This window comes from Sturnira hondurensis, unplaced genomic scaffold (genome assembly GCF_014824575.4).
Source record: "Sturnira hondurensis isolate 20B ecotype Veracruz unplaced genomic scaffold, ASM1482457v3 Scaffold0001120, whole genome shotgun sequence".
Classification (NCBI taxonomy): Eukaryota; Metazoa; Chordata; class Mammalia; order Chiroptera; family Phyllostomidae; genus Sturnira; species Sturnira hondurensis.
Genome location: NW_028073751.1, coordinates 2,864,871 through 2,887,948, shown reverse-complemented (window position 1 = coordinate 2,887,948; position 23,078 = coordinate 2,864,871). Strand labels below are relative to the sequence as shown.

The 23,078-nt window shown below is 37.6% G+C and overlaps 1 long non-coding RNA gene across 1 annotated transcript in view; it reads left to right on the top strand.

The window, feature by feature from the left end:
- LOC118997885 (uncharacterized) overlaps positions 1–12,412 on the top strand; it is a 62,998-nt gene extending 50,586 nt beyond the window's left edge. The window contains exons 3-4 of the long non-coding RNA XR_005068748.1: positions 10,539–10,704; positions 11,447–12,412. This is a non-coding gene — a long non-coding RNA (uncharacterized LOC118997885). The remainder of the gene's footprint in view (positions 1–10,538; positions 10,705–11,446) is intronic.
- Positions 12,413–23,078: the final 10,666 nt, after the last annotated feature.

Here is a 23,078-nt window from a genome sequence, read left to right as displayed (position 1 = left end):
TACAGTACATTTATAAAATATTTTTCTTTCTTCAGTAATAAATAATTTTAGCTTACTGTAACATTTTACTTTATAAACTTTTAATTAAAAAATACTTTTCTACTCTTTTGTAAAAACACTTAGCTTAAACACAACACTGGCTCGTGTGGCTCAGTGGGTCGAGTGCCAGCCTGCAAACTCAAAGGTTGCTGGTTCAGTTCCCAGTCAGGGCACATGCCTGGGTTGTGAGCCAGGTTCCCAGTTGGGAGTGTGCGAGAGGCAACTGAGCAACCACATTGATGTTTCTCTCCCTTTCTTTCTCCCTCCTTTTCCCTCTCTCTAAAAGGAAATAAATCTTTAAAAAAGAACACAAACACATTATATGGCTGTACAAAAACTCTTTCTTTATATCCTTATTCTATAAGTTTTTATCAAGTATTGTGTACTGTAGGTTTGTTTATACCAGCATCACTACAACCACTTGAGTAATGAATGCATTGTGCTCAGACCTTATGTAACTTCGTCACTATGCAATAAAAATTTCTCAGTTTCATTATAATCTTATGATACTACTGTCTTATAAGCTGTCCATCATTGATAAAAACGTCATTATGCAGTGTATAGCTGTATAGGTTTTTTTAAAGACAATGAAGTAATTGAAAAAACAAATGGTGATAGTCAACTCATTTAACAGAGTCAGTTACCTATAAATAACTTAACACCTATTTGATGTTTACTGCTTCAGTCTGAATTCAGAACCAAAAAAAGTCGAAGTTATTCAGCAGAGAAATTCTTGTTTACATGACATTAAATAACAATTGAGTTAATCCCTAAGGGAATACTATACAGCTTTAGACCAGCCTCTTGGAAAAGTTGCAAGTGAAAGGTTAAAAAATAATTTTTGTAAGGAAGGGTTATGCCAAAAGAAATTAGAGTCTAGAAAATAGTATTGGAACTCACATGTGAGAGGTTTTTTGGTGACACCCAGAGGTTAGTTTTGGTAGTGTGGTGTGAATGGAAGCAAAATTTCTGGTTCAAGGAATGCTTAATAGTGAGGAAATGGTGGCTCCTAGAGAACACTTATTCCAAACATTTGGCAGGGAAATAAAGGAGAAGAAGGATAGTAACAGTGGGGGAAGGTCAATAAGTGCAAGTGAGGATAACTGTAAAAAGTGGGAAACTTCTGCATGATTGAAAGAGAAAGAAGACTGTCCTAGAAAAGAATCCTGGGAAGGAATAGGATTGAGAGGTTGGGTAGCAAAGAAAAAATTAATAAATTAAACTTTGCAAAATAAAAAAAATTCTGCTCTTTGATCAACACTCTAAAGAAAATGAGAGGACAAGCCCCACATTGGGAAGAAACAGTTACAAAACATGTATCTGATAAAGTATTATCAGGTAACCTGAATATGTAAAAGACACTCTGACCTCAATAATAAGAAAACAATCCCATAAAGAAGAAATGGCAAAAGATTGAACACTTTACAAAAGCTGATACACAAATGGCAAATAAATACTCAAAAAGGTGTTATATTATCAGACATTAGGAAAATGAGAATTAAAATGACAATGAGATACCACTACACACCTAGTGGAATGGCTCAAATGAAAAATAGCAACAGCCGATCATGTCAAATGTTGACAAGGATGCAGAACAACTAGAAATCTCAGTGCTGCTTGTGGGAAAGCAAAATGCTCCAGCCACTTTGGGGGGCACTTGACAGTTCCTACAAAGACTTATACCCAAACAGATAGACAGACAAACAGGCAACCTCTGTGGGAATATTTGTAGCAGTTTTGTCCATATTTTTCAAAAACTGAAAATGTGCCAAGTGTTCACTAACTGGTGAAACAAATTAGGACATAGCTATATAATGGAATACTGCTCACCAATACAAAGGAAGATGAATGCAGCACCACTAATGAGTCAAAAACACCATGCTCTGTGAAGAAAGCCAGATTCAAAACACAACATACTATATTATTCCATTTATTCAATATACGACATTTGGAACGGGAAAACTATAGGGACAGAGACCCAGTCAGCAGTTGCCAGATGGCCAAGGGAAGGGAAGTACAGAGGTATGAGGGAATATTTTTTTTGTGATAAAAATACTACATATCTTGATCTTTGCCATGACAAGTGCATAAGTTTGTCAAAATTCATAGACCTTTACACTTTAAAAAAGATGAATTTTATAATATGTAAATTATAACTCAATCAACTTAAAAAATTCTTTAAGAGTTGGATAGAGAATATTTCCGTAACAAAAGTAGAAATATTTGATCATGCATGTTCTTTGTTGCTTTAAAAATTGTTCATACATGTTTCCTCTACTTAAGGAGTCTTTTGCCCTTTTTTTCTCTCCCTAACTCTTTATTCTCTTTTAGGTTTCAGTGAAGCATTATTTTCTCCAGAAAACTTTTCCTGACCCCACAAATTAGGTTAATTTTTCTTGCTACATGTTCCTAATAACACCCTTATTTAATTCCTGTGTTGGGGTACATCGTACTCTATTGCACCTGTTCCTTTAATTGTCTTCCTCCCTCTTTACTCTGTAAGCTGCATGAGGGCAGAAATAGCATCCACCTTAGTTAACTATTGCAAAGGTATTTGCATTTAGCACAGAGGCAGGAAGAATATTTGTTGAATGAATGGGGAGAAAACAGAAGGTTTGGAATGGCTCAATGAAAAAAATGAACATTAAATTGATAAGGAATGAAAAATATGTTATTCCCACAACTGCATTTCTAGTCCTGACCTCTAACCTATGTTTCACCACCATAATTCTGATTTTCTATGACATATCTTCACACGGATATCCCACTGTTAGTTACTTCAGCTGTAATATTAGCAAAAGTATTTTCTCCCTCCTCAATTTTATTCAAACTGAATTCTTTCCCAATTATTTAATTTCTGTCAAGTGATATCTTTTTACTTACAATTTTCCAAGAAGAAACCTGAGGATTACATTTAACTTTTTTCTTTATTAATACTTTCTCTCTCATCTAATTTGATATAAAAAGGTATAAATCCTTCTTTTAAAATGTTTCTCGTTCCCATTTACTTTTCCATTCTTACTGATGTTCTTAGAACGCTAAATCTGGTCAGAGAGGCAGGCATTAAACAAGAAAACATATATTCCAATATGTAATTATGACTTTTGATAAGTACATGAAGGAAATAAACAGAGTGCTATTATAAAAAATTATGGGATGGAGAGATCTTAATCTACATAGGAAGGCAAGAGAAAACTTCTTTGAGAAGACCATATTTAAGCTGAGAAGAATGAGAGAGAGATAGCAACAACCAGAATTGAAGAAGACAATACTGAATGGAAGGAAAAGTGTGTGGCCAGGATTTGAGGTGGGACAGAAATTGATGTTCAATTACAGCCTGTCCCAGGAACCGAGAAGTGATTGTAGCTGAAGGGCAGTGAGCAATGGGGAAGAACAACGCACAGGGAGCTTGGAGGAGCAGGCAGTGACCAGACCAGGCTAAGTGTATGTACTATAGCAAAGGGTTGAGATATCCTTTCTAAGGTGAAGTTACTGAGAGATTTTAGTCAAGGAAATAACATAATGTGAGAAATTAAAGCTAAAATACTAGATTACAACAAGTGAGCAAGACAGGAGGGAGGGTGATTGAAGATAAAGCTTTGTAAGGCCCTTGATTACTCAGGATAAGAATAAATTAATTTGAGGGAGGTGGGGAGCACTGGGGGGAGCAGGGCAGGGAATATAAAACAGAAAACTGTACTTGAATAAGAACTAAATAAAAAATTAAAAATAAAAAAGAATAAATTAATTTACTTTAGACTTTCTAAAGTATGTTGAAAAGGCAGAGATAATTACCAAGAGCCTATAAATATAGGCCTATAAGTAAGGTGAATAAATAAAACCAGATCAATCCAATAAAAAGCATGCAAGGAGGAAAAATAAAGAATAGAATTATAAATATAAAAACAAAGAATTGTAGAAATAGGTCCAAATATATTAATAATTTTAACATATAAGTAGACTAAATTTGTCAGTTAAAATCAGAACTGCACATATTAGGTATTTTAAAATCTAGCTATATACTGTTTGTTATAGACATAGCTAAAACAAAAGCATAAAAAGGTTGAAAGGAAATGAATGGAAAATATGTGATGGGCAAAAATCACCCAAAAGAATGCTAGTGTAGTAATATTAGTGCCAGACAAAAGAAGCCCTAAGGTAAAAAAGCACTGTTAGGAGCAAAGACTTTTAAAAATAATAAAGAAATAACTTACCAAGGAGATATAGCAATTCCGAATCTATATATCATAATATATTTTCAATAGACATATAGCGGAAATGCCATTGACAGAATTGCAATACATGAACAAATCTTTGATTACAGAGGGAGATTTTTTTACCACATTTTCTACAAAAACAGAAAAAGCTGACAAAATGTTAATAAGGATATAAAAGATATGAACAACATAGTTAACAAGCTTGATTTCAGAATCCTTCACCTAACAGAGAGTACATGTTCTTTTCAAGTACACACAGAGGAAAACTTACAAAATTTTACTGCAAAGCCAGTCTCAAGAAATAACAAAATAATTGATACAAATCACATTATTTTTTACCATAATATAACAAAACTAAGAATAAACAAAAAGCCCCACACCCTATAATGCGGTGACTTTTACTTAAGCAAGTAAGTGTATGGTAGCAGTGCTGTTTACTGAGATGGGGAAGCTCGGGGGAGAACAGGGATTTTAAGCTGGGTGGATATGGAGTCATTAAAAAAGAGGAATCTGCTCAGAGATGTCTGTTCACCTAACAGTAAGACAGATTACCTGAACTAATTCACCAGCCATAGATTTAATGGGCTTGCTATGACCACAGCTTCTTTTTTAAAAACCCTCTTTCTATTTTGGGATTTTGCGAATTTGTTTGAAAAATCACCTGTTTAAATTAATATTGCCAACTAATTGGTTTTGCTGCCACCTGGTGGTATACTTTAGGATAGCAGGATATATTTTGTTTATTAGATGAATTCCTGTACACTTTTTAAAATTAAACAAAGCAAGGATTATAAAACCACTGGCGTCATTGTTCGGAGTATTCTTATCTCTACATTATGCATTCTTATTCATATCCCAAAATATTAGTATTGCTTTTATCTTAAACTGTTATTATCGCAAAAGTTTAGACCTCCCCGAATGGAAAAAGCTTAATGCACAAAAATTATACAAATAGCTGATATTTATTGAATGCTTACTGTATGTGAGGCACCACTGTTAAGTTCTCTCATGAACCTCTCATTTAGTATTCACAACAACCCTACGAATACTATTATGCCTGAAGAGGAAACTGGGGCATAGAAAGACAGGTAATTTACAAAGCTTCAAAAGGGAGTAAATAACAAAACTGAGATTTGCATATAAGTAATATGCTTCTACCGCTCTTAAGCTTAACCATTGCAAACATTGTTTAAATTAGGAAAAGTTGAAAATAATCTAAATGTTGAACAGTAAGGACATGGCCCGGTGAACTCTAGTGTCAATTGGGTAGTGTTATGCAGACATTTAAAGTGATAGATTAAAAGATTAGGTAATAACATGGGAAACCATTAACAATGTGAAAAATACAGTCAAGGTAAGAGGTTGAAAACATAAGAAAGTACCAGGAACATCCCTCTACTCTTTACAAAAATTCACCTATTGTTATCATTTGCTTTATCATTCATTCCTTCTTTCTCTCTTTATATGCACATGCGCACACTCACACACTTTTTCTGAACTATCACAGTTCTTTATACCTAAATACTTAGCATGTGTTTCTGAAAAATAGGGCTTTGCTCCACAGTTCTTGACTTCATACTTTTACATCGGTGTAATACTTCCGTGTAATTTACTGTCCATACTCCAAATTTTTTAGTTAATGTAATAATGACCTTTGTAAGGCTTTCCTCTTCTAGTACAGGTTCAATTTTAGGGTCAGGTATTGCATTTAGTTGTCATGTACTTTGAACCACCTTAAATCTGAGACATTTCCCAGTCTTTGTCTTTTTTGACATTGGCATTTTTTGGAAAATAACTCCTGTACACTACCACCTTTAAAAAAAACAGAGCATTTTCATTTTCTGTTTGTTTTCTCATGATTATATTGAGTTCATCCACCTTTAGCAGGAAAATTGCATGGACAATGTTATAACCTTCTCAGACTGTTACATCTGGAGGCATGTGACATTCATATGTCCCTCACCTGTGATAGTTTTGATCACTCAATCAAGGTGGTGCCCAATCTCTTCACTGTAATTTTTTTCTCTTTCTTGGAACTAACAAGAAGTGTGTGGGGGGAGATACTTTAAGACCATGTAAATATCTTGTTCTTCACCAAAAATTTCCCTTAGATTTAATGTCTATTGATGATTCTTGCCATGAAGCTTTCAAATGATAATTTTCACACACACTGGCCATCCCTCCTGGGGCCCCATGGTGACTTTCATGAGCCCTGGCTCTTTTGATTTTGTGGTTCCCTTTCTCCATAAAAAATCTTTAATTGTATTTTATGACTATGTTGGTATAAAGATGAATATGATCTAAGCTGTATTTATTGTTATTGTATTATTTTTCTTCTGATTTCTTTTAAAAGAAATAAAAATGAAAACATTTTTATGGCCTTTAAATGTGTCATGGGATTTAAATGCTGTGTCTAATGGCAAAGTTGGCTCTGGGCCCTCAGCATTCTGCTCTGAGCAAGAGACCTCCCTTCTTCCCCATGTCTGTCTGTCTGTCTGTCTGTCTCTCTCTCTCTCTCCCTCTTCCTCTTTCCCTCCTCCACCCCTCCCTCTCCCTCTCTATTTCTCTCTTGATTACCTATTAATTATATGGACTTAAAAATTTCTATTTTCCAATTGTTTATAATTCATGTTTTTACTTAGTTTGGTGTTCCAGTTGTCCCAGATTTGGCCAGTGGGAAGTCTCTTCAAGCTGGCCTCCAGGTCCTTGCAAAATGTTCCCATCATATTTTAGCATGTATTTTCTGGCATAACAAGATGTTCCAGGATCCAGTTATACCTACCTGCCCCAGTCCTGGACTCAGCCATTTCTTGATGGAGCCCAGGTTCTTTTTAGTAGGGAACGGTATTAGAAACCAAGTTCGCGGTGTGTTTCTAAAACACATTTCATTGTTTTCTGGTTTATCCTTTCTATATTTCTTTTTGCAATGACAATGCACATTTTCTTATTTTCCTTTTTTTCTTACACAAAGGGTAGAATACTGTACATACTCTTTTGCACATTGCTTTTTAATTTAGTATACTCTAGAAATTATTTCATATCAGTTCATAAAGATCTTCCTCATTCTTCCTCAGTAGCTGCATAGCACTCCACTGTATGGATGTACCACAGTTTATTCAAACACCTTCCTTCACCTTAGATATTTAGGTAGTTTCCAATATTTTGAGATTACAAATAATGCTGCAATGCATAATCTTGCTCATGTATATTTTTATATTATTGGAGGTATAACTTTAGGATTAATTTCTACAAGTGGGATTCTGTACAAAAGGGTAAATTTGTATGTAGTTTTGTTATATTCCCTCCAGCAATGGATAAGAGTATCTGTTTTCTATACACTTACCAACTGAGTGTGTACTGTCAAGCTTTTGAATTTTTTGCCAAACTACTGAATGAGAAACAATGTCTCAGTATGCTTTAATAATTTACATTTCTCTTATTATGAATGACATTTATTATCATTTAACATGTTTAAAAACTCTATGTATCTCTTTGTGAATAGTCTGTTCATGCCTTTTGCCTGCTTTTCTGTAGGATTTCTGGTCTTTTTTTTCTACTTTAAGGAGTTTTTAAAGAAGTACATTTGAAATGTTAACCCTTTATGCTACATGTTGTAAATATTACATCCCACTTTGTCCTTTGGCTTTTGACTTTGCTTATGTTTTGCCATTCAAAACACTTATTTTTATTCAAATTTATTAATACTTTATTTGTTCTGCCTCTGTATTTTATATTATAATTACAAAGCCTTTTTCCACACAGAAGTTAAAGAGGAATTAACCCATGTTTTCTTCTAGAACTTACCATTTTTTAAAATATTTAAGTCTCTGGTTCATTTGGAGTTTATTCGTATGTATGGTGTGAAGAATGAGCCTAATTTTATCTTTTTCCAAAAGGCTCTAATATTTAAAGAAAGGAAAACACTTCAAGAGTAATTCTCTGAAATGTTAATAATAATTGGTTGGACTATAGGTAATTTAGTTTTTCATATAAAGTTCTTGAACAGAACTAAGGTTAAGGAACAATATTATTATAATTACTATTCTTATTTATCGTTGATATATGCAGTACCTATTGTTGCGTGCCTACCATGTGTCAGCTGCTCTTCTAGCCTCTGGGAAAGAAAATATTAAAGCCAACAAGGTCTCTTTTCACATAAAACTTGCATTCTAGTGAGGAGAAACACAGTAAACAAGAAAATAAATAAATAAGGAAACTACTATCCCTGAGTGAGAGTTGCTATAATAAAAATAATGTGGTAGAGATCAATTGGGAGCTACTCCTCAGGTAAGTAATTATTTAAGATTTATTTGTGGAAGTAACATCCAAACTGATACCTAAATGACAAGAAGGATCCAGTCATACAAAGGTCTGAGGGAAAGGGTTTCAGCCATTGAGTATAATAAATGCAAAGGCCCTGAGGCCAATGCAAGCTTGGTGTGTTTAAAGAACAGCAAGCGGGTATGTGCAATTGGAACTGAGCTAAACTATAAGAAAGTGATGGAGATAGGGCTGGGAAAGTAGGCAGAAACCAGGTAATACAAGATCTTACAGGACAGGGTAAGAAATTTTGATTTTATTCTAAATGCAATGGAAAATCTTGGAGAATTTTGAGCAGGGGGATGACATGTGATCTACTTTTTAAAAAGGTAGAAAATGTGGGTGCTTAAGAGTTGGTTAAAGTAGTCCATGGCAGAGGTGATGGTGACTTATCTAAGTGATGGTAGCAGATGGTAGCAATGGAGAGAGGATTGAAGGAAGTAGAGGGATTTGTGATATATTTTGCAGGTGGGGTTGACAAGACTTAGATGAGATGTAGGTAGTAAGGGAAAGAGTAGATTCAATATCTTGCAGGATTTTATTTTAAGCAACTAATTAGAGAGCAGTGCAATTTACCAGAATGGTGAAGAATAATTTGGAGATGGGATTGAAAATCAAGGCTGTATTTTGAGAATGTTAAATTTGAGATGCCTGTTAGACTTCGTAGTGGAGATGTCAGGTAGGCAATAGGATATGTGATTCTGGAGTTAAGAGAGGAGGTAGGTGTAGATATGTGAGAGTCATTAGCTCTTAAATATATTTATTTTATTTTTTAAAGATTTTTTATTTATTTATCTTTAGAGGTGGAAGGGAAGGAGAGAGGGAGAGAAATATCAATATGTGGTGGCCTCTTGTGCATTCCCCGCTGGGAACTGGCCTGCAGCCCAGGCATGTGCCCTGACTGGGAATCGAACCACGATCCTTTGGTTCACAGGCCCAAGCTCAATCCACTGAGCTTCACCAGCCAGGGGTGCTCTTAAATATATTTAAAGCCATGAGATTACTTAGGGAGTGAGGCTAGATGGAGAAAAGAAGAGGTGATGCTGAGGGATACCAACAATTTGAGGCTGATCAGAGGAGGACGAGGCAGAAGAGGAAACTAAAAGAATGACAGCGAGCCCTGGCCAAGCACCTCAGGTGGTCAGAGCATTGTCCCAATAATACATCAACGTTGTGGGTTTGATTTCCTGTCAGGGCATGTACAAGACACAACCAATGAATGCATAAATAAGTGGAACAACAAATCTATGCCTCTCTCTCACTCTCCCTACCCTTCCTCTTTCCTCTCTCTTTCTAAATATAGAGAAATAAATTTTTTTAAATAAAATAAATGAATGGCCAGTGAGATAGGGTATCAGCAGTCTGAGATATAGCAGAAACCAAAAGAAAAAAATCTTTCAAGAAAAGGAGCGATGAATTGTTTTGAATACTGCTGAGAGATGTATCGAGTAGGAAGATGAGGACAGGATGGTTGTTCAATTTGGCAACATGGAAGTCATTGGTGACCTTGACTAGAGCAATTTAAATTAAATGGTGTGGATAGAAACCCCATGGGAGTGGGCTGAGAGAATAGCAGATAGGAAAGTGGAGAAGAGGGACCACAGACAACTGATTCAGGAAGTTATGCTATGGATGGGAATAAGAAAGTAGGACAAAGGGTGAAGGGGGTATGGGGTTGAAGATGTTTTTATTTTTAGGTTTATTTATTTATTTTTAGATAGAGGGGAAGGAAGGGAGACAGAGAGGGAGAGAAACGTCGACATGAGAGAGGACACCAATTACTTGCCTATCGCACGTGCCCCAACTGAGACAAAACTCACAACTCAGGCATGTGCTCTGACTAGGAATGGAACTGGTGGCCCTTGGCTTTGCAAAATGATGCCCAACCAACTAAGTCACAGTGGTCAGGACATGAAGAAATTTTTAAATGGGTAATATCAAGTCATGTTTATATCTTGATAGGTGTGAGACCACAGACAGGGGGAATTGATGATGTAACAGAAGGAAAAGGTAATTGAGTGAGTCCTTGAAAAGGTAAAGAAGAATCGGATCTGGAACACAATCAGAAGTGCTGACTTTTGATAGGAATAGGAACAGTTTTGCCAACATAACAGAGGGAAGGCAGAGTGTGAGTACAGGCATGGGATAGTGGGTATATGTGGGGGTGGGAAGTATGGGGAATGACTGTCAGATTTTTTCTCTTTTACCACAGCATAGTTGAGTTCATCAAAACAAAATCTATGCCTGACACTATGTATAAGTTGCATAAAGGAAGTAAGCTATGTAGTCTCTAGATAGTTTTGCTTAAGATACTCTTTCAGTTCTATTGCAATTTAACAAACTACTTCCAAACTTAGTGGCTTAAAATAACAATTTCTTATTTCTCACCATTCTTTGAATCTCCTGGTTCTTCTGCTTCACATGGTGTTGGCTGAAGTGCTGAGAACGGTGTAATACCCCCCATGGCCTCATTCCAAATGCTGGCAGATCGTGCTGGCTGCTAGCTGGAAGCGCAGCTGGGCTGTCAAACAGGGGCTTTGCCTTTCCTCTTTGTGGGCCTTTCCACACAGCTGCTTGGGCTTCCTCACAGCATGGTGGACTCAAGGGAGAAAAGCTTCTCACATGTTGGACAGTGAGATGTTTGGAGGGGATTCCGTATTAGGGTAGTTTCAGTTTGGGGAACCACATTTTACAATTTATCCATACAGTTTCTAGCTGGGAAACCATACCCATATTTTGTCTTGCTAATTAAAACTGTATGATATGGATCCTTAACGATAACAACAATAGCAAGAGCTGTGATTTTTATTAGACCTAGAAAATAAGCAAAGTTTTAATTCTCCTTTAGTGACTTGAATTTCTTTTTTCAGGGAGAAAACTGCCACCTGTCAACGATTCCACTTATGTTCTTGTGCATGTTACAGATTTATTCCGAGTGCAACATTTTAAAGTCCCATTCCCTTCCCATACCAGTTATGGCACTTTTCTGACACACTGTCAAATATGAAAAAAAGGGAGCGTGGAAAGAATGATTGCACACAGGAGCAATGAAGAGCTCTTGCTTCTGACTCCGGGGATATAAACACTGTCGGCGTGAAATTATACTCAAAGATTTGTGTTCCCGAGAGAATGGAGAGAAGGAAACCTGAAAAAGTGGTATGTTCAGGAGTAAGAAACTGTAGTCAGTAAAATATGAGACATAAATATATGAATAAAATACTGGTAGATACAAAAATGTAGCTTCTGGTTTAAGGTACATGGCCCATACTGATACATCTATAGTTTTCTGTTTCAAAAAAGTTGAATTATAAGCATTATAATTCATTTTCATGGATTTCTGTTTTCTCCTGGACTTATATCCCAAAATTGCAAACTAAAACATCCCTGAAACTAAATATAAAGCTCCACTGGAAAATGTCATTTTGGTGAGGAAGTGGTTATTAGGAGGGGAACCAGTCCAGGTGATACTGTAAATATTGCACCTTTCTTGTACCCTTATGTCTACTAGAAATTATAGTTCCTATTAGGACAACTTTGTATTTGCCATGACTTCTGTGTTTTATAGTACTTTCCCTACTTTTACTCACAATCTCTGTTCTCCAGACCATGGGAATTTCCTCCACATTTGAGGCTCCCAAAGGCTCCCTACAATGATAGAAATCATCCTTATTTTCAGTTTAATACAGTGGCCTCTAGTCATATATAACTGAGCATTTGAAATGTGGCTAGTGCAAATGAGGAACAGAATTTTAAATTTTATTTAGTTGTAATTGCTTACAATTAAAATTTAGCCACATATGTCCAGTGTGCCTACCATACCGGGCAGCACAGCCTGATGCCTCACCTGTAGCTCACAGAATTCTGCTCACCTCCTTTTCTCTAGAAGTTGAAAAAGACTGAATTTCAATATCCTTATTCACTAATAGGCATTGCCCTATCATATAGCTTTTATCTGTAGTAATTTGATTAATGTTTGTATCCCTTATTGGATCACAAACTCCTTAGGGACAAGGGCTGTGATTGGTTTCTTTTCTCACTTTCATATTACACCCAGAACCTAGTCCGGTGTCCGAAACATAATAGGTACTCAATTAATATATGAGTATATGAATGAATTTTAAAGTATCCCTGTACTTTTGGTATAAATGAGGACTTCACTATTCCCTCTGAGAGTGTGTGCATGAGAGAGAGAGAGAGAATTTGAAGATGTAGAGAGGAGACCAAGACAAGGTTGTTAAAGAAAAATCAAGTTGGCTGCAGAATACTTTAGAATTAGAACATTGTCTTTATTAACAAGACTCTTCTTAAGCATTTACTCTGTGCCAGACAGTGTCTTAAGTACTCCTCACAAAATGACTGATGGAATAAGTACTATTATTATCACCATGTTATCTGTGACATGGAGGACAAGAGGAGTAACTTACCCAAGGTTGTACAGCTAGAACCTAGTAGAGCAAGCATTTAAGTCCATGTAACCCGACTTTAGAACCTACCTTCTTAACCACAATGCTGTCTTGCTTTTTGCGTTTGACTGTGCATATGGTAGTAGAAGCCTAGTGACCTCAAACGTCTGCATCAGGCTTTCGTTTCAATGTAAGCTTCAGTAAGCCAGCGTGTCCTAGCGGCTAGGCCTCTTTCAAATGGTGCAGGTAGAGGGACATGGGAATCCTAGGACCAAGAACGATAGGATGTAAAAATCAGCACAGCATTCTTTTTCTCAAAAAGTTAAACAAATATATATTTTTACCTCTAGGATTTTTTTTTGTCTTGGGCATAAGAAAGAGAAATGAAACCTTTTCTTTAGTAAACAAAACACAAAATAATCAACCTCCTCTTCCAAGTTTCTGGCATAATAAGAAAGACTAATGAGAGCTAAAAGTTACTATAGTCTTAGTGTGAATTAGCTAGTTTTATTTCGCTTTCTCTCTTCCCTCCCCTGATATCTATCACATGTTTAGAGCTCCATAGATAGTCCATAATTGATATTCCTATTTAGTTGTTTCTCTAATTGTTTCTTGTAGGGGTATCTTATCTTCCCATGTTAATTCTACTCTGCTTGCCTGCTCTCACCCATTCCCACCCCCCAGACTGACTCTCCACCCTTTCTGCTCTGAACCCTGGAGCACTGACCTCTATGGGTTACAACACCCTCTTCCCTCTACAGAGGGTGACACTGGTTCCCTCACCCTCTGACCTCTGATTGGTTTAGCAGAAGCTTGGCACAGGGGTAGAAGGACCAGCAGGAAGAAAGAGAGATTGGTGTATTTCTTCTTCTCCCTTCCTCCCTATTTAGGTGCCATATTCTTGCAGTAGTTGTCTGATAGCCTAGGTGGTCCAGCACTCCCTGGGATCTGTAACACTTTCTTTGCCTTGCCCCTCCATGTCTAGGGACTGGAAAGTTTGACAAACTCTTGTTAGTCCCTGGGTTCCACTACATACTGTCGTTTCCTTGAACTTTGCCCACATCTTTATAAATAGTGCCTTTAATATGTTATTTTCAGTAAATTGTTTTAAGTAGGATGCTGCTTTGATACATTTCCCCTCTAGCAGTATTTTAAATTAAAGGCATGGAAGAGGCTTAGACTTCCAAATAGGTATAAAATTAAATAGGCCTCAGGTAGATTGTCCCATAAATTGGATCGGGAGATTTTATCACTTTGTTTCCAACACTACTTAGGGGAAAGAGACTTTGAATGTGACAGACATGTGTCCCCATTATACGGGTCAGAGACAGGTCATCAGGCTTTTTTTTTTATAGCTTGAATGAAATGACTTCAAGTTTACTCATCCCCTAAGACTCTGACCATCAAGCAATCTTGTGATTACTGAATTGGTTTCCTCTGTAACTTGATTCAAAGAAAGGTGTACCTTGGAGGGTAGACAACGACATTCCAGACTCTGAAAAAATATAGACTTCTCTTATATTAGTCAAATTGGTATTTTTAAAGAAAGAAAAGGAAAAGAATGCAGTGCCTACCTTTCTGCTTCCATAGCATACTACCTTTCTTTTTCTTTCTGGCTTGTATTTCTTTTTTTTTTTCCTTTTTTAAAAAATATATTTCATTGATTATGCTATTACAGTTGTCCCATTTTTCCCCTTCACTCCCCTCCACCCTGCACACCGCCTCCCATCCACAGTCTCCCACTTTAGTTCATGTCCATGGGTCATACATATAAGTTCTTTGGCTTCTACATTTCCTATACTATTCTTGCCCTCCCCCCTGTCTATTTCCTACCTATCATCTATGCTACTTATTCTCTGTACCTTTCCTCCCTTTCTCCCTCTCCCACTCTCCTGTTGATAACCCTCCAAGTGATCTCCATTTCTGTGGTTCTGTTCCTGTTCTAGTTGTTGCTTAGTTTGCTTTTGTTTTTGTTTTAGGTGTGGTTGTTAATAATTGTAATTTTGCTGTCATTTTACTCTTCATATTTTTATCTTCTTTTTCTTAGATAAATCCTTTTAACATTTCATATAATAAGATTGGTGATGATGAACTCCTTTAACTTGACCTTATCTGAGAAAGACTTTGTCTGCCCTTCCATTCTTAATGAAAGCTTTGCTGGATAGAGCAATCTTGGCTGTAGGTCCTTGCCTTTCATGACTTGGAATACTTCTTTCCAGCCCCTTCTTGCCTGTAAGGTCTCTTTTGAGAAATCAGCTGACAGTCTGATGGGAACTCCTTTGTAGGTAATTGTCTCCTTTTCCCTTGCTGCTTCTAGGAGTCTCTCCTTCATTTTAATCTTGGGTAATGTAATTATGATGTGCCTTGGTGTGTTCTTCCTTGGATCCAACTTGTTTGGGACTCTCTGAGCTTCTTGGACTTCCTGGAAGTCTATTTCCTTTTCTGGCTTGTATTTCTAATACATATCTTGTTTTTGTACTGTATGCAGATATTTCCATTTTATTAAAATTTACAAGGTTACTGAATAATTATTTACATAAAGTATTATATTAGACATTAATCAAAATTTTACCATTTGTTATTTTTATAGACATTATTATTTCTTTTTTAGAGCTAACAATGCCTTCTTTTGTTTTTATGTGTGTATTTTTTTCTTATGGCTTCAGCCCTATGTTAAAATGAAGATTCCTGTTACCCTACAAATTAATCTGTATCTCTACTCTGTTACTGTACCCATTCTTTGTCTTCCTTCTTGTTATAATAAAAGAATCGTGTTTCCTGCCAAAGAGCAGTTCCTCTGTCTGTGCTCTTGTGCCCACCCTCTCCTGGCTTTTGAAGGGCTTCCCCCTTCATTTATCCCCTTTCTCCTACAATATTTTCTTCCTCCTCACTGGAAGATTACCAGTAGCACCCAAACATATGCTAGCATCTCCAGTTTTGGTAAAAACCCTCCCTTGACTCCACATCCGCCTCCAACTAGTACTTCATTTCTCTGCTTGTCAGCACAGCAAAACCTTTCAGGACAGTTGTTTATACTGGCTGTCACCACTTCCTTACCTTACACTGACTCCATTCGGGCTTCCGTCCAGGCAGCCATCACTCTGCTGGAACAGCTTTAGTCCAGATCATCAGTGACCTACATGTTGCTGAATTCGATCACTCTTTCCTATATTACTCAGCCTCTTATAAACTTTGGACACAGTTGACCAGTCTCTTTTGAAAATGCTTTCTTCTCTTGGCTTCCATGATAACATTCTCTCCGTCTCCTTTCCTGACTCTTCTTCCTCTATTCAACTTCTAAATGTTGGGTTGTCTCAGGGTTAAGTTCTAAACATACATCATGCGTGTGTGGCTATAGAGCACTTGAAATGTGACTAGTCTGAAATGAGATATGCTGTAAGCATAAAATACATTCTGAATTTCAAAGACTTAGTATGAAAAAATATATAAAATATCTCTAATAATTTTATATGATTACATATTGAAATAATATTTTGGATATATTAGGTTATTAAAATTCATTATATCTGTTTCTTTTTGCCTTTTTGACATGGCTATAGAAAATTCAAAATTACATATGTGGCTCACATTATTTCTACTGGTACATTCTGTTCTATATCCTCTTTCTTATCAACTTTTCCTTTTCATCATCTAGTTTCATAGCTTTAATACCATCTCTAAATTGACTACCAAATTTAGACTTCTAACTCTGACCTCTCCTTTGAAGTCTAGACATATATATCCAGCTAACTTAAATTACCATGTGAATGTCTAACAGGTATCTCAGTATTAACGCGTCAGAAATGGAATTTCCGCCCTGGCTGGTGTGGTTCTTTGGGTTGAGTGTCGGCCTGCAAACAAAGGGTTGCTGGTTCGATTCCCAGTTAGGGCACATGCCTGGGTTGTGGGTTCCCAGTAGGGGGGATGGGAGAGGTAACCACACATTGATGTTTCTCCCTCTCTTTCTCCTTCTCTACCCCTCTCTCTAAAAATAAATAAATAAAACCTTAAAAAATGGAATTTCCTGTTTTCCCTAGCCTCATTATGTTGCTTGCTAAGTTTCCCATCTCATTCAATGGTGGCATCATCTGTCCAGTTGCCCAAATAAAAGACTGAGTCATCCTTGATCACTCTACCCTCCTACCTTACTTCATCCAATCTTGGTTGGTTGGTTCCACCTTCAAATTATACTTTGAATTCCATCAATTTTTCTTCCTCTCCAGTGCCACTACCCCTGTCTAGGCTACTGTCACTTCTACTCAGACTACTGCCACAGCTGCCAAACTGTTCTCTTTGCTTCCACTCTCACACCATCATAGACTCTGCTCCATCCTGCAGAGTGATTTATTTATTTGTTTATTTAATATTAAGAAGCATGTTTATCCAACTGGTTCATTAATTCAATTTCTTGTTCAAATGTTATAGAGAGAAAAATCATGAAAATGTACAGGATTTGTGCTACTGTGAGGACACAGACAAATGACTGAACACATCACCAGGTTCCTTTTCAGGTCACAGCAGAGATCCCTGGGCCCCAGTGCGGTGAAGTGGTGCTATGACAAGGCAAGGATGAAATACTGCAGGGACACATCCCCATGGAGCAAATTAAAGTGAACCATCTTGTGACTCAGGACATTGCAGACGGCCTGTGTGGGGTTTACTTGTCCAGCAAGAAACTGTAGGAACTTCCTAATGTCTGTGTATACTTCCACCATCTGGTCTGGATTTCTGTCCTGACAGCATTTTCAGAGGCTAAAATGACAGGAATATCTTTGGATGTAACAAGGAACTTAATGGAGGACTTCTAAGATCTTTAAAGTGAGTTGTAACACACACTACTTCAGATTCTATTTTCAGGTCTTCATTAGGTTTGCTTCAATATAGAATGATAGCTGATGTTTTCCATTCTTTCCACAATGCTCATTATAGTCTTCAAGACTGGCAAATATCTATTAACATCAGAGTCTTGGACTGTGATTCTTGTAAATTCTTCCACATTTTCCTAGGAATAACCTTTATGATGATGTCATGGGTCACCATACGACTGCTGCTCAACACAGATAACAGCTCTCTGGCGATTGTGATCTCTACGTGAATTTCATTGTTTTCCTTGGAGACACTGTCTGTCTGGAATTCTCTGATGTTCCCCTGGGGAAGCTCGCAGCACATGCTGGTCCTGCCACCTGCCACAGACGAAACTGAGCTTGTGTGGGCCCATGGGCGGGGTACAGGCTTGGGGAGCTTGGCCACTGTGAAACTGACGTGCATGAAGGGGTCAAACAGGCCGCTTCCACAGTCTTGGCCAGAAACTTCATGACAGCACTCGACCCATGGGGGGACCATTGGTGGTCTGGAGTCTGGCCCTGGCCCTCAGAGTAGAGTGATCCCTTTTAAATATAAACTAAAACATACCATTCTTTTATTTATATTCTCCAATGACTTCCCACTGTATTTGGAATACAATACAAACCTACCATAGCAAGGCCCAGCATAAATCTGATCTTATCTCCCTGCCCTTATTCATGCCAGTCCTGTTCTAAGAATCTTTAACCTCGCTGGCTTTTTCCCCCATACTTTGATGTCAAGTTTGTTACTGTCTCCAGCCCTCTGTACAGGATTCTTCCCTGTGCCTCAAATGGACTGCTCACAGAGTTCTGTGTGGCTAACTCCTCTTCATCTTTCAGACCTCAGCTCAAATATTGCCTCTTTAAAGAGACTACCCTTGCAAGTGCCATTCTGTCCTACTCACTTTCAATCTAATCATACACACTCTTCTTCCTCTTTTCTTTATCTTACTGAAATATTTTATGTATTTGTTTCCTTTTTGTGTGTCTGTGTTCCTTTAAGAGGGTAACCTCTTCAAGAGTGGGATAAGCCCTGGCTGGGTTCAATTGGCTATAGTGTCATGTCAATGCACCAACGTTGTGGGTTCGATCCCCAGGCAGGGTATGGACAGGAAGCAACCAATGAATGCATAAAGAAGAGGGACAACAAATCAATGTTTCTCTCTCTTGCTTCCTTTCTCTCTCTAAAATCAATTAAAAAAAGAGTGTGACCTTGTGTATCTAATTTGTACCTTCATTCTCAGTGTGTGGTGTAAAAAGCTTGGTCCAGAGTAGGCACTAAAAATACTGTAGTTTTAAGTGATAAATTGCAAAATGAATATTAATCAAATGGATTTTAAAAGAATGAATAAAACTATTTTTGAAATAAATAATTTAATTTTGGAATGAATAATATGGAATATCTTAGAAACTAAGCCATAACTTAAGGAGTTTGTAGGTATTAATCCCTTAGTGTGATTGAATTTGTCAAGTTCAGCAAATATTGAGAACCTAGTGTTTGCAGGTCTCTGAGTGTTTGAGTGTATGTTCTCTGCCCTCAGAATTTGGAGACCTGAGAGGACAGTGGGACACTGACCCTGAAAGACAAATGGGAGGGATAACATTAAAGGAAAAAGTGTTGGGGGTGAATGGGAGGTCCCGGGCAGGCATTTGCCCAACTGGTAATAGCTCCCACCTCTAATTTTGACTAGATTTTAGCTCTAACAGGAACCATAGGTATTATTTCTTTAGCATCTGGGTCCATATGCAAAGTAGGTTTTCAAGAAATGCTTCTTGGTAGAATGAATAAGTAAATTTATGAATTGTAAAAAAAAGCTCAGGAAAAGTAAAGTCTTAAAATTTCTGACTATGGCTGATTTTGGAAGTGCCTGGGAAGCAAATGAAAAAAATGCACATAATCTAGAAAATTATAAAGCAAGGTTGAATTGGACACTCAAAGAAAGAGAGAGAGAGAGAGGAGAGAGAGGAGGGTTGGGGAACAAGAGAATAATTTCTTCTTCTCATCCTGCTTTGCGCCCCCAGAGTTGAATCAACCTCAAAGTTTTTGTTGACCTCGGGAGATGATGCCAAACACACAAATCAGGAAAACAGAGGGAGGAAAATCTTTTCATGTTCAACAGTGAAAAATCCAGCTTGAGGACATCTTTTTTTTTTTTCAATCCAAAACAGATATGCTATGACATGTAAAAGAAAACTAATGATGTTGTGAAATATGAACCTATTAGCTGCTTGTGATACTACAGGAAAGATATATTTATATCTAGATTATACTTTGCTGTGGTCTTTTTAGGGAGCTTCTGGATTTGTATCTGAACGTAGTATCTGGAAAAGAGATAGCAATTTGTGCTCACATAGCACTTTTCATCCAAAGGTCTCAAAGTACTTTACAAAGAAGTAAGTATTAATATCCCAGATGGAACAACTCAGGCAGAGGGGCTGCTACTCATTTCAACAAACTGGAGAGTGCAAGCCCTTGAACTCCTGACATAGGCTGTACATGATTGAGTCAGCTCCCCTTGATTGGGGTCTGGGACGATCATTGATGGGACTTTTTAAAAAAACATAAAGTCGAACGTAAGGTTCTACTCTTAAGAATTTTAGTGTGTGTTCAAAACCTATGAAAATGGGTAGTTTTAAAACTTCTGAGTTTGAGGTAAAGTGTGGCTAGTGAAATAAAGAAAAATGGTTATTCTAATCAGATGAATAAATAGCTAACATGTTGAGCATTACTCTGTGTGGGCTATATATATTATTTTATTTATAAAAAAATAACACAGCAATTTTAATGAGGTAGGAACTATTGTCATTTAACCCATTTAATTGGAAACCAAGACACAGAAAAGTGAAGTAACTAGACCAAATGTCAATTAAGCATGTGGCAGAACTGAAGTTCAGAGGTAGGCAGTTTGAGTTCATTGCCCACAATCTTAGCCAGTCATTCTATGCCAGGTACTGTGAAGCATTTTGCATGAACTACCTCACTGAATCCTCACAAAGCCCCTAAGAGGTAGAGTTATTATTATCCCAATTTTATTGGGGAAGGAAACTAAGGCTGATAAAGATGAAGTGACTTGCCTAAGCCCACATTCCAGTAGGGGTGGAGCCAGGATTTTGAAATGTGGACAAAAGCGCACTAGGCAAAGAATCAGGGTTTTAGTGCTGTTTTTGCCACTGAGGAGGCTGTGTGACCTTGAACAAAGGAGATAACCTCTATGGTCTCTAGATCTTCCTCTGTGAAAGGAGGACTTTGGGCCACATGGTTGCTAAAGTCCTTCCCAGTGCTAACATTCTCAGATTCTCAATATCTGTTTTCTACTTAGTTCTTTATTTGAAAAATCCTTGGAGGAAAAGAAATGAAACACACAAAACCTGAGCGTGCCTGTGGAAGCCAAATTTAGAAAACAGACCTCAAAAGTATTAAAAAATAAGTTTACAAAATACCTTTATTTAGAAAATGTGACTCCCCTGCAAAATATTTGGCTTGGTTTGTGAGACTCAGTGACCACAGAAAGGCCATGCACACCTCACTCACTAGCCAGCTCTCCTGGCTGGAGTCAGTCTTGTAATCTGGTTCAGTGGCCATTTCTGGCTGCTGAATTGGCTAAAGCTGGAGGAAGTCCATCTTGTGTGGGAAGGATCTGGGAGAAGAAGCAGAGCTTTTCCTGTGGGTGTTCTATCTTGAATTCAGAATGTCTATACCATTCTGTCTACTTCTGGTTTTGTTCTCAGTGGTTGTTATATAGTGACACTGTCCACTGGCACCATGAACCAGCTTTTTCACAGCCTTGTGGGAGCCACGGTAGGTAGTGAACAGGTCCAACTTCCATTTCTCTGTGTGGTTTTGTTCAAAAGTGTGAGCTTGATCCAAAAGGAAAGAAATCATTATCTCGAAGAGAAATCTATACTCTCATGTTTGTTACAACATCGTGCATGGTCATCAAGGTATGGAAAAAGCTTAAAGAGTCCATCACTGGGTGAGTGGATAATAATGGGTGTGATATACAATGAGGTCTGTCCAGAAAGTATCCAGCCATGTACTATGAAAGCTAGAAACATTTATTGAAGAAGATACAAGAAACATTGTACATAGGACAATGGTGCCTCAGTCCTCCTGAAAGTAGGCACCTTGGGGCTTCACACAGTTCTCCCAATTGCCATCAGCTGTCCCATCGTATTTTTCTGAATCTCAATGATGGCCTGAAAATTCTTCCCTTTCAAAGGTGATTTTAGTTTTGGGGAAAGCCAGATGTTGCAGGGCACCAAATCTGGGCTGTAGCAGGACTGAGGCACCTGGGTGTAGTGGGGCTGAGGCACCTGAGTGAGGCGCCAAAAAAACTCTACATGAGATAGAGTGATGCATGAGTGGGTGCCTTGTCATAATGAAGCTGTCAATCACCGGTTGCCCATGGCTGCAGCCTTCTGAATCATCCTAGTAGATTCTGCAGAAGAACGTTCAAGCTTAATGCAAAATGTGATGCAGATTCATTGCTCTACTGTCTCAGTCATTGTGAATGCAACGGCCACACAGTACATGTGCTCACTCAGTAAAGTACTGACCCCACTGACTAGTACAGTGAAGTCGTCATTGTTCACACATGTGCACTCCAGTCCACTCTCCTTGGCTCCCAGGTTACACTGATGTGACATGAACAGTTCTCGTTATATTAACAATGGTTGTACTTTTCCTGAACAAACTAACATATGTATCTCAGATGGAGAAAGACAGATGCTACATGGTATCATTATATGTGGGACCTAAAAAAAGTTAGACTTATAGAACAGAGCACAGAATGGTGGAAACAGGATTAGGGGATTGGGGAGAGGTTGGTAAAGGATATGAACTTCCAGTTATAAAATGAATAAGCTCTTTTTGAAAGAGGAGAAAAATTTTATTTATTTTTAGAGAAGGGAAGGGATGGAGAAAGAAAGGGAGAGAAACATCAATGTGTGGTTGCCTCTTGTGCACCCCCTGCTGGTGACCTGGCCCGCAACCCAGGTATGTGCCCTGAGTGGGAATCAAACTGGCAACTCTTTGGTTTGCAGGCCAGCACTCAATGCACTGAGCCACACCAGCCAGGGCTAAAATGAATAAACTCTTAAAACCTAATGTATAATATAGTGACTAATGATATATAATAAAAATTTTCTAAGAAAGTAGAACTTGTGTTCTCACACACAAAAAGAGGGGGTAAATATGTGAGGTGATGGATGTGTTAATGAACTCGATTGTACAAATCCTTTCACAACATATATCA